This window comes from Psammomys obesus, unplaced genomic scaffold (assembly GCF_907164565.1).
Source record: "Psammomys obesus unplaced genomic scaffold, mPsaObe1.curated_primary_1811, whole genome shotgun sequence".
Classification (NCBI taxonomy): Eukaryota; Metazoa; Chordata; class Mammalia; order Rodentia; family Muridae; genus Psammomys; species Psammomys obesus.
The window spans coordinates 4,479,737-4,489,353 of NW_026591086.1; the positions used below are offsets into that span (position 1 = coordinate 4,479,737).

At 43.2% G+C, this 9,617-nt stretch overlaps 1 pseudogene; it reads left to right on the plus strand.

Moving 5' to 3' along the window:
- Nucleotides 1-8,475: 8,475 nt before the first annotated feature.
- Nucleotides 8,476-9,375, plus strand: LOC129678660 (60S ribosomal protein L5-like; annotated as a pseudogene).
- The last annotated feature ends 242 nt before the right edge of the window (nt 9,376-9,617 follow it).

Here is a 9,617-nt window from a genome sequence, read left to right on the forward strand (position 1 = left end):
GAGGCAACAGGGCTTCGGATGCACTGGAGTTGAAGTTACAAGCAGTTGTGAACTCTCACGTGGGTGCTAGGAACTGTATTTAGGTCTTCTGTAAGAGTAGTCCACGCTCTTAACAATCTCTTCAGCTCTCATTGTATTATTTTTCTATGAACTTCTCTTTGTGCCTCTAATGTAATTCAGTTGGCTCATCCACCCATATGTCCACTTCAAATACTTCATCAGGTAACTAGGAGGTGTCAGGAACTCGATGCAATTAGTCTCTTAGCAACGCAGACTTGAGAACAGTCTTGCTGCCTCTGGACTTGGATTTGTATTCCAGTGGAGTAGATAGACAGTAAGTAAGACAAAACAAAAACAAAACCACAATAAAGAGCATAGTGTGGTAGATGGAATCAAGGATAAAAAAACCAACACTAAAGAAAGAGGACAGGAGGGGTTGGAGAGATGGCTCAGTGGTTGAGAGCTCTGGCTGCTCTTCCAGAGGACCTGAGTTCAATTCCCAGTTCCTATGCCAGGCGATTCATAACCACCTGTATCTCTAACCCTAGAGAATCTGATGCCCTCTTCTTCCCTTTGAGGACACCCACACTCACACAGAATGCGCGCGCGTGCGCGAGCGCGCACACAGACACACACACACACACACACACAAATTAACAAAAACAAAATGAGGATGTGAAATTGGGAGGAAAATGTATTAAGGGGCAGCCTAGGGAGGGAATGAGGGTAGATGTGTTCATGGTACATTTAAAAAAAAATCATCAAGTAAGAAATAGAGAAGTCTCCGTTGCCAGGGAGAAGTCACAGTGAGTGGACAAGCTGGAGGAAGCCTCCCTGACTGTAATAGATTTGAAGGGGCTAAAGGAGGCAGGATTACCATCATCTCAGGGAGCAGCACGCTCACTAAAAGGCTAAGAAGTGCACAGTCCCTGAGGTGGGATCATGACTGGATATCCTTTCCTGCTCTTACTTTGATCACCCTTAATGATACCCTGTGCTCCTGTCCCTGAACGCATCAAACTGGGATCACAGCATTTTCTTACTTCAATTTGCCATAGACCCAACCAGGCATTCTCAGGTGTTTCCAGAAGCTTCAATTCAGTATTTTAGTAGAGGGGAAGTGAGATGATGCAGGCCCAGGGTTAAGGAGACCTTCACCAACAGAAGGCAAGCTTTTTGGTCTGAACAGTGCTGTATGCATCAAATTATCCATTGATGTCAAAATGCTATTCTTTTGCTCTTTTAGTTTACCTTGGAAGCGTGACTCCTACGTGATCATTGACTTCTGACATTAAATGTCATTCCGTGTCAAATACATATTTTAAACAAATCACAGTTCAAATTTATCTTCGGTGGGGATCTACCTATTTAATTTCTCAAAATTTCCGTTAACTGTTGAAGTGGAGCAAAATGATATCTTACGGGTATCATATCCCTCTCTATCACTGAGTCTCTACATCCAATCAATAGACGGAGCTTGGGGAGTTTTGAAAGAGTGGGAGGAAGGATTGAGGGATCTGGAGGGGTCAAGGACAGCACAAAAAGACCTACAGAGTCAACCAACCTGGGCCCATGGGGGTGCCCAGAGATTTGAACCACCAACCAAAGAGCATGCATGGGCTGGACCTAGTCTCTCTACACATATGTAGAGGATGTGCAGCTTGATCTTCATGTGGGGCCCCTAACAATTGGAGCACGGGCTGTCTCTACCTCTGTTGCCTGAGTTTGGAGCCCTTTCTCCTAGCTGGGCTGCCTTGTCTGACCTCATACTTCGACTTAATGTGCCAGGGTGGGTTGGTACTCATGGGGGTAGGAGAGCTCCCCTTCTCTGAGGAGAAAGAGAGGGGGGAAATGGAGTGAGGGGTGGAGGTGGGACTGGCAGGAAAGAGGCTGGTGTTCTGGGTTCTAGAAGAAAGCAGACTGAGCAAGCCGTGAGAACAAGCCAGGAAGGAGCACTCCTCCGTGGCCTCTGCATCAGCTCCTGCCTCAAGTTCCTGCCCTGTTTGAGCTTTTCCCCTCACTGCTTTTGATGATGAATGTCACATGGAACTGTGAGTGAAATAAATCCTTTTCTTCATAAGTTGCTTTTGGTCACGGCGTTTCGTCACAGCAATAGAAACCCTGAGACAGGAGAGTTGTCAAATCTAACCTTTTGAAACCCAGGCTTAATACTGGATAAATTCTCATTAGTTTGTTCTTCTTCAGCCTTACTTGCTACAACTTTTTAAGAAAAAAGTGTGTGTGTGTGTGTGTGTGTGTGTGTGTGTGTGTGTGTGTTGCTATGTGTGCACACAGAGGTCAGAGGTCAATTTCACCTACCATTCCTCAGCAGTGCTACCCATTGGTTCTTTGTTTGTTTTTGTTTTGTTTTGTTTTTTTTGAGATGGGTCTCTTACTTGCCTGGAACTTGCCAACTAAACAAGGCTGGTTGGTCACAGAACACCATGAGTCCACCTGACTCTGCCTCCCCAGCTCTGGGATCACAACCGCTGGCCACCACCCTCAGCTTTTTCACATGGTTTCTGGAGACTGACTCCGGGCCCTGTGTTTACAGGGCAAGCACTTCACTGACTGAGCCGTTTGTGCAGCCCTACCATTCTAAAGCTACCTGTTCTATCCACCACTTTACACACATACACAAGCCACACCCTGACTATGCACACACACTAATGGGAATTTATATGCAGACTTCATGAAACAGCAAGAAGAGCAAGGTACGCTTACAATATAGTGTATGTTTACACCCTGTAAAGAGTCTAAAGATAGAACCTGGGAAATGTTTATGTAAAATAGCTCCTTGTAGAACCTAAAATGTAGTTGGAGAAATGAGATGTCACATGATTTGAAAAGTATAAAAAGCATCGAGGCTATCAAATGAAGTTTAGAATAGTAACGGAGCAGAAAACACAGGCAATGACTAGTAATGAGCAGTGTGGGATTTCACACAGGCAGAAATGGGTGGAGCCTTGGCTCTGTCTTTGACTAGCTGTGCAATCTTGGGTCTGTTATTTAATATTTCTACAAGTTAATTTCCTTAACTTCTTATTGAGGTAATTGCAATATTCCCTTCTTAGAGCTGCCGAGAGACTGGAACTTAATAGAACAGACATTTTATACCACAGACATTTCGGTGTTGGAGACAGCTGTGCAATTTAAACACGCCTATGTTTGGGTCTTTTTGGGTAACAGGGTAGAAAAACACAACGCAGGGAATGGTTTGTCCATGTGCTTCTTGGTCTGATGTATAACAAAGTCTGGGGATTAAGTACAATTAGACTCCTCAGGAGAACTTCCAGAAAACTGCAAGCAGTGTAAATAGAAGTCACAGGAAAAAAGGGCATTTAGCATAAAGATATAAATAACATTCAGCCTTATTCATAAGAAGTGACAGGAAGTGCTGGGACGAAGCTTGGTTGGCAGAGCGCATGCTTATCATGCAGGAAGGCTTAGGTTGGATTAACCAGGTACAGGGCACATCCCTGGAATCCCAGCTCTTGGGAGGTGGAACAGGATGGAGGAAGTTCAAGTTGATTGTTACCTACATCTCCAGGTTAAGGCCACCCAAGGATAGGTGAGACTCAAAGACAAACGAAAGAGAAACGCAATAAACGAAAGGAAGTAATTAATGAGACCACACTTCCCATCAAGAAGACAGAAAAGCCCAAATGTTTTCAACAAGGTGTGTGGCAAGCTTTAGGAGACACACACTGCTGTCTGTCTATCAACTGACCATCTATCTGTCTGTCTAAGACTGCTGTGAGCCTGCTGCATAGTCATGAGCTCTGGGGAAGGGGATTTTGGCAGGCTCTAGCAAAGCATCATAGGTGCTGTTCAGTTGATTCACAAATCCACTTCCAAGAATCCATTACAAGGATAAGCTATGAAGTCATCAGTGTTTGAGGCTGCACACTATGGTGACATTAGTAGCACCAAAAGTTTGAACATAAATGATTAAGCCAACCAAACACAACACAGTCAGAAAAGGAAAAACTGCGAAACTATATAAAAAAAAGAATTAAAGACACTTTCTATAAACAAATATAAGGTATTGTCTAAGATTCACAGATGAAAAATACAAGGTAAAGAAGTCAACCTCTAGGATATCTTTTGAGTGGGAAAAGAAGATACAAACATGTTCATTTGTCATTTAAGCCACTTTTGTCCCTGTGACAAGATACCTGAGGAATGGGTCCCAGTTCCAGAGGCTTTAAGTCTGCAGCTTCATTGCTGTGGGTCTGTGGGAAGGCAGACCACAATGGTGGGGGAGAATGGGTCAGAGGAGGTTTCTGGTGAGGAGAGAGACAGACAAGGCCAGGGACTAAGTTTATTTCTGAAGACACATTTCTAGCATTGGCTTCTTCATTCTTAGTTCCCCTTTCTCAATAGCCCATTCAACTGTGACATCATCAGTTAGAGCCCTCATGATACAATCATACCTCAGTAGCCCCAACTGGGGTCAACCAATAACCCCAAAAGTTGGGGGGTGGGGCTAGGGGGGGGAGGTATATACACTTCACAACCAAATGACAGCACTGAAAGTATAAAAAGAGAAACCAAAAACTAAGAAAACCTGCAGGGGACTTGAGAACACTTGAATGAGGAAATCCAGGACAAAAAACTTTAAATCTGTCCTTTTAAATGTTTTTTTTTTTTTTTAAGGTTCAAAAGACTACAAATCTATTGCAAACTTAAAAACCATCTGAAAAAAAAAAAAACCACACGTACAAGAAAACAATTTAAAAATGAATGCTAACAGGAATAAAACCATATAGTGAAAAGAATTATCTAAGTGATTTTCAAACTAGATATTTGAGTGCACATTTGTAATGAGGTATGTAATAAAGAGACGTAGAAACAAATAATTTTAAATACTCTTCACAAGCTCATTATTAGAAAAAATATAAACAAATAATTATGATTATAGTGTTTGAAAGCAACATTTCAAGTATAGGAAAATCGATCCAGTATGAAAATTAAAGAATACATAAAAAACTATCATATCTCAATAAAAATATTAGCATGAACCTTTTAAAAATCAAATATACTGACTTTTTAGATTTATCCAGTGAAAAGGCTAAAAGAAGAGAAATAACAGGTAGCAAAGAGGTGGCTCAGTGGTTATGAGTCACAAGGGATGGCTGTTCTTGAGGAGGACCAGAGTTTGGATCCTAGCATCCACGTCAGGTGTAACTCCAGATCCGTGGGATAGGCCACTCTCTTCTGACCTCAGTGGGAACCCACATGCACACAGACACGTAATAAAATAACTATTATTATCAATAAATAAAATTAAACTACTGATGATCCCAGTCAGTGAGCACCTGCTGTGGAGATAGTGGTGTCTTGTCTAGAAGCAAGGCCCTAGAAGATCACTTGTACTCAGCTGTGGAGAAGATCCTGGAATTCAGACTCTGGAATGTTCCATTTTATTATGAAAGCTCTGAAAGACACAGTACATATTTAAAATAAAACCAAACCCCAAAGAAGTGTTCCTGATAGCCAAAGTGGAGGCCATGTAAATGGTACTAACAATAATAGATGCAATTGCTAAAACCCATTGATTTCACAAAAGCCAAGTAATCCCTAAAAAGAAAACAACTCATTGGACACTATTGAAAAGAACTAAGGCAAAAAATACCACAGAACTGAAAACTGGAATGAAGGCATTAAGGATTAAACACTGATTCCATCTCTCCCCACATACCGTATTTCAGGTTATCAGAAGACCGTAGATGATGAAAGGGTAGAATTGTAAAATCATCATTTCCACAGTTAACGGTGTCTGTAGATGAAGAACCAGGTCAAAAGTGGGTGGGGAGCTCAGAATATGGCAGGCAGGGCGGGGAGATCAGACTGTCCCCTTCTGAATCCACTGACACATTACTGTCAACTGTGGGATAGCCACACTTCACGCACCTTCTGCCTTGGGCTGGCACGAAGCTCACGGCACTGCATGAAATCTTAGCTTAAAAAAGCGAAACTTTATCAAATGTAGTTTCAGGAAACATATGGACACACAGGGGGCAAATTAAGACCGTGGGCTTTACATACAGCTGCTTTGGCCTCTGGAACATGCCAGTGACTGTCTTAAACTTAAAAATTACCTTTAATTATAAAATGTGTGTGTGTGTGTGTATGTAGGGTTTCCTCTAATCTGGCAAATCACTCATCGAATGGAACCAGGGGCATGCTTGGTTGAACTTGGACCTCACTACACATTCTATGAAGAAACACATTGACTATGCTTTGCATTACATAAGCAAAAGCAACTTGGGGAGAAAAGGGCTTCTTTCAGTTTATAGCTTACAGTCCACTATGAAAGAAAGTCAGGTAATCAAGGCCGGAACTTGGAAGCAGAACGTGAAACAGGCATGAAGGAGGGCTGCTTACTGGCTCACTCCCCACGGCTTGTCAATCTGCTTTCTCAGAAACCCAGTATTTCTTACCAGGGGCCAGTACCACTCACAGGAAGATGGACCCTTCCACATCAATCTTAATTAAAGAAAAAGACCCCTTCCCCCAAGGCTTGCCTATAGAGCAATCTGATGCAGGAAATTTATTCATTGAGGTTTCCTCTTCCCAGATGACTCTGTATCAAGTTGACAAAAACAAAGGAACAAACAAAATTCCTAACCATCAAGGTTTTCAAGATTTATTTGTCCATCACTCGACTTCAGGAAAGATTTGCTTGCATCTGTCCATGGTGTGGTAATCCCAGAACTAGGCTGGGTGGCTTGAATGTTCCTCTTCCCCCAAGGCTTGCTTCCTTGGCTTTTAGAATCCCACAGCACATTTGGTGCTTGTGGAGGCCAGAGGAGTTGGATAACCCTAGAGCTGGAGTAACACACATTTGTGAGCTGCCTGATGTGGTCACTAAGAACCCAGTTCAGGTCCTCTAGAAAAACAGTGTGCTGGTTGACTTTTGTCAACCGAACACTAGCTAGGGTTATCTGGGAAATCAATTGAGAAATGCCTCCATTAGAATGGCATATGTTCAAATTCTGTGGGACATTCTCTTGGCTGATAATTGATGTGGGAGGGCACAGCTCATTGTGGGCAGGTGGTCCATGGAGAACAAGGTAGTAAAAGCAGTCATTTTCCCGTGGCCTCTGCTTGAGTTCCTGCCTTGGCTTCCCAGGAGCATGGACTGTAAGTTAAATAAATCCTTTCTTCCCCGGGTAGATTTTGGTCTTGGTGTTTATCATAGAAACAAAAGCTTGGCTAATACAAGCAGTGAGCTCTCTTACCACGGAACCACCTCTCCAATCACTTGCTCTCTCTAACTAGGGTGTGGTTAATTCCTTCATGGTGTCCTGAGCTGGAGAACCTGAGATGAAATAGGCTTTTTTTTTTTTTTAAGGCTAAAGATGGTTCTTCTGAGGGAGAGCTGGAATTAGGGCTGAATCTGATATGTAAAATTGGATCAAAACATTTAATTCCTGCCTCTAATTGTTTTAATGGATCTATTATTTTTAAAAGAGTATTAAAACAGCTGTTGCTATGCAAATGCCTTTCAAAAGTCAGACCATGGGCTCCAAATTTAGACTTGAACCCTACCTCCCCTATCTTGGCTTGATGATCTGTAAAGGGTCTGTGAAAGTCCAGTCACAACCAGACCAGTGGGTACTGAAGAACTTTCCAAAGCACAGTGTCCCTGGGCACTTACTGCTGTGTTTTCTTTGTGGGGGCAAAGTCTGTAAATAAATATTTCTGTTCATTGTCACTTGAGAGCACCCAGAGGGGAAACATGATGTACCCCCAGAGGCTGGAAAAAAAATAGTCATCCAACCCTCGTGTGAAACATATCAGAGTGAGCCATTGGCTGGGTCACAGAGCAGAGGGGTCTGACGGGAAGTTCTGGGAAAGATAGGGGCTCCCTGAGGGTTAAACTAATTGGAGGTGGAAACTCCCTCTGGCTTCCTCTCTCTCTCTCTCTCAATTGTGTCTGCTCTTGAACTTGGAGTTGCTGAAATGCTAAAAACAGCAGAGGTGATGTGTGTCACCAGGCTACCCGAAGGGATTCTGTGTCTCCAAACTCACACCCAGGATATGAGAGGACTGGGGAGTCCTCCAGAGTCCTTCAGGCTCTTACATCGATAGATAGACCTTCCACAAAGATCTTGGTCTAGTAAGAGGGAGCTAGAGGGAGACAAAATGGTTGAATCTAAGAATCACGAATGAATCTATACACTGGGGACTGCTCAGCTCTTTTGTTATCCATGCAGATAGAATTAGCTTACAAGTAGAATTAGCTCTGACCTGCCCAGATATGAGCAAGCAGGCTTATATTCCCTCCCTCAACCATAGCCAGGAGCTACCCCCACTACCATGCTTCCCTCAACCCCCGCCGTGGTGGACTATCCCTCAAATGGTGAGCTTGAGTAAGTCCTTCCTTTTTAAAGTAGCTCTCATCGGGCATTTGGCTGGGCCTGCAGGTCTGTGAGAAGCCATGGTTACGGGTGTCTGTTCTGCAGGATGGGGTTCATGAAAGCAGACAGGATGAAGGCCTACTTTAAGAGATACCAAGTGAGATTTAGAAGGTGGCGAGAGGGTAAAACTGACTACTATGCTGGGAAATGACTGGTGATCCATGACAAAAATAAGTACAACACACCCATATACAGGTAGTATTTGGTAGTCCATGAGACTAACAGAGACATCATCTGCCAGATTGTTTATGCCCATAGGAAAGGGATATGGTAGTCTTCACAGCCTATGCACATGAACTGCCAAAATACTGTGTGAAAGTTGGCCTGACCAATTATGCTGCAGCCTATTGTACTGGCCTGCTGCTGGCCCACAGGCTTCTCAATAGGTTTGGCATGAACAAGATCTACGAAGGCCAAGTGGAGGGGACTGGAGATGAATACAAGGTGGAAAGCATTGATAATCAGCCTGGGGCCTTCACTAGCTATTTGCATGCAGGTCTTGAACAAACTACAACTGCCAATAATGTTTTTGGGGGCCCTGAAGGGAGCTGTGGATGGAGGCTTGTCTATCCCGCATAGTACCAAATGATTCCCTGGTTATGACTCTGAAAGCAAGGAGTTCAAAGCAGAAGTACATCGGAAGGACATCATGGGTCAGGATGTTGCAGACTACATGTGGTACCTAATGGAGGAAGGTGAAGATGCATACAAGCAACTGTTCTCTCAGTACATAAAGAGCAACATCACTGCAGACATAATGGAGGAGATGTACATGAAAGCTCGTGCTGCTATCCAAGATGGTTCAGTCTATGAGAAGAAGCTCAAGAGAGAAGTGAAAAAGAAGAGGTGGAACCATCCCAAAATGTCCCTTGCCCAGTAGAAACATTGGGTTGCTCAAAAGACAGCAAGCTTCTTCACAGCTCAGGAATGGGCTGCTGAGAGCTAAAGCAATTGTATATGAAGATTTTTTTTCATAAAGACAATAAAATTATTGACCAAGCAGCTAAAAAAATGCTTTTTAGTTTTTAATTTATTACTGGTGTGTGTGTGTGTGTGTGTTTGTGTGTGTGTGTGCGCGCAAATGTGGTGCATAGCACACATATGTAGAGGTCAGAGGACAACTTTTGGAAGTAGGTAATAGAACTCAGGCTTTTAGCAGCTGCTATCTCCCCTGCTCACTTGATTTTT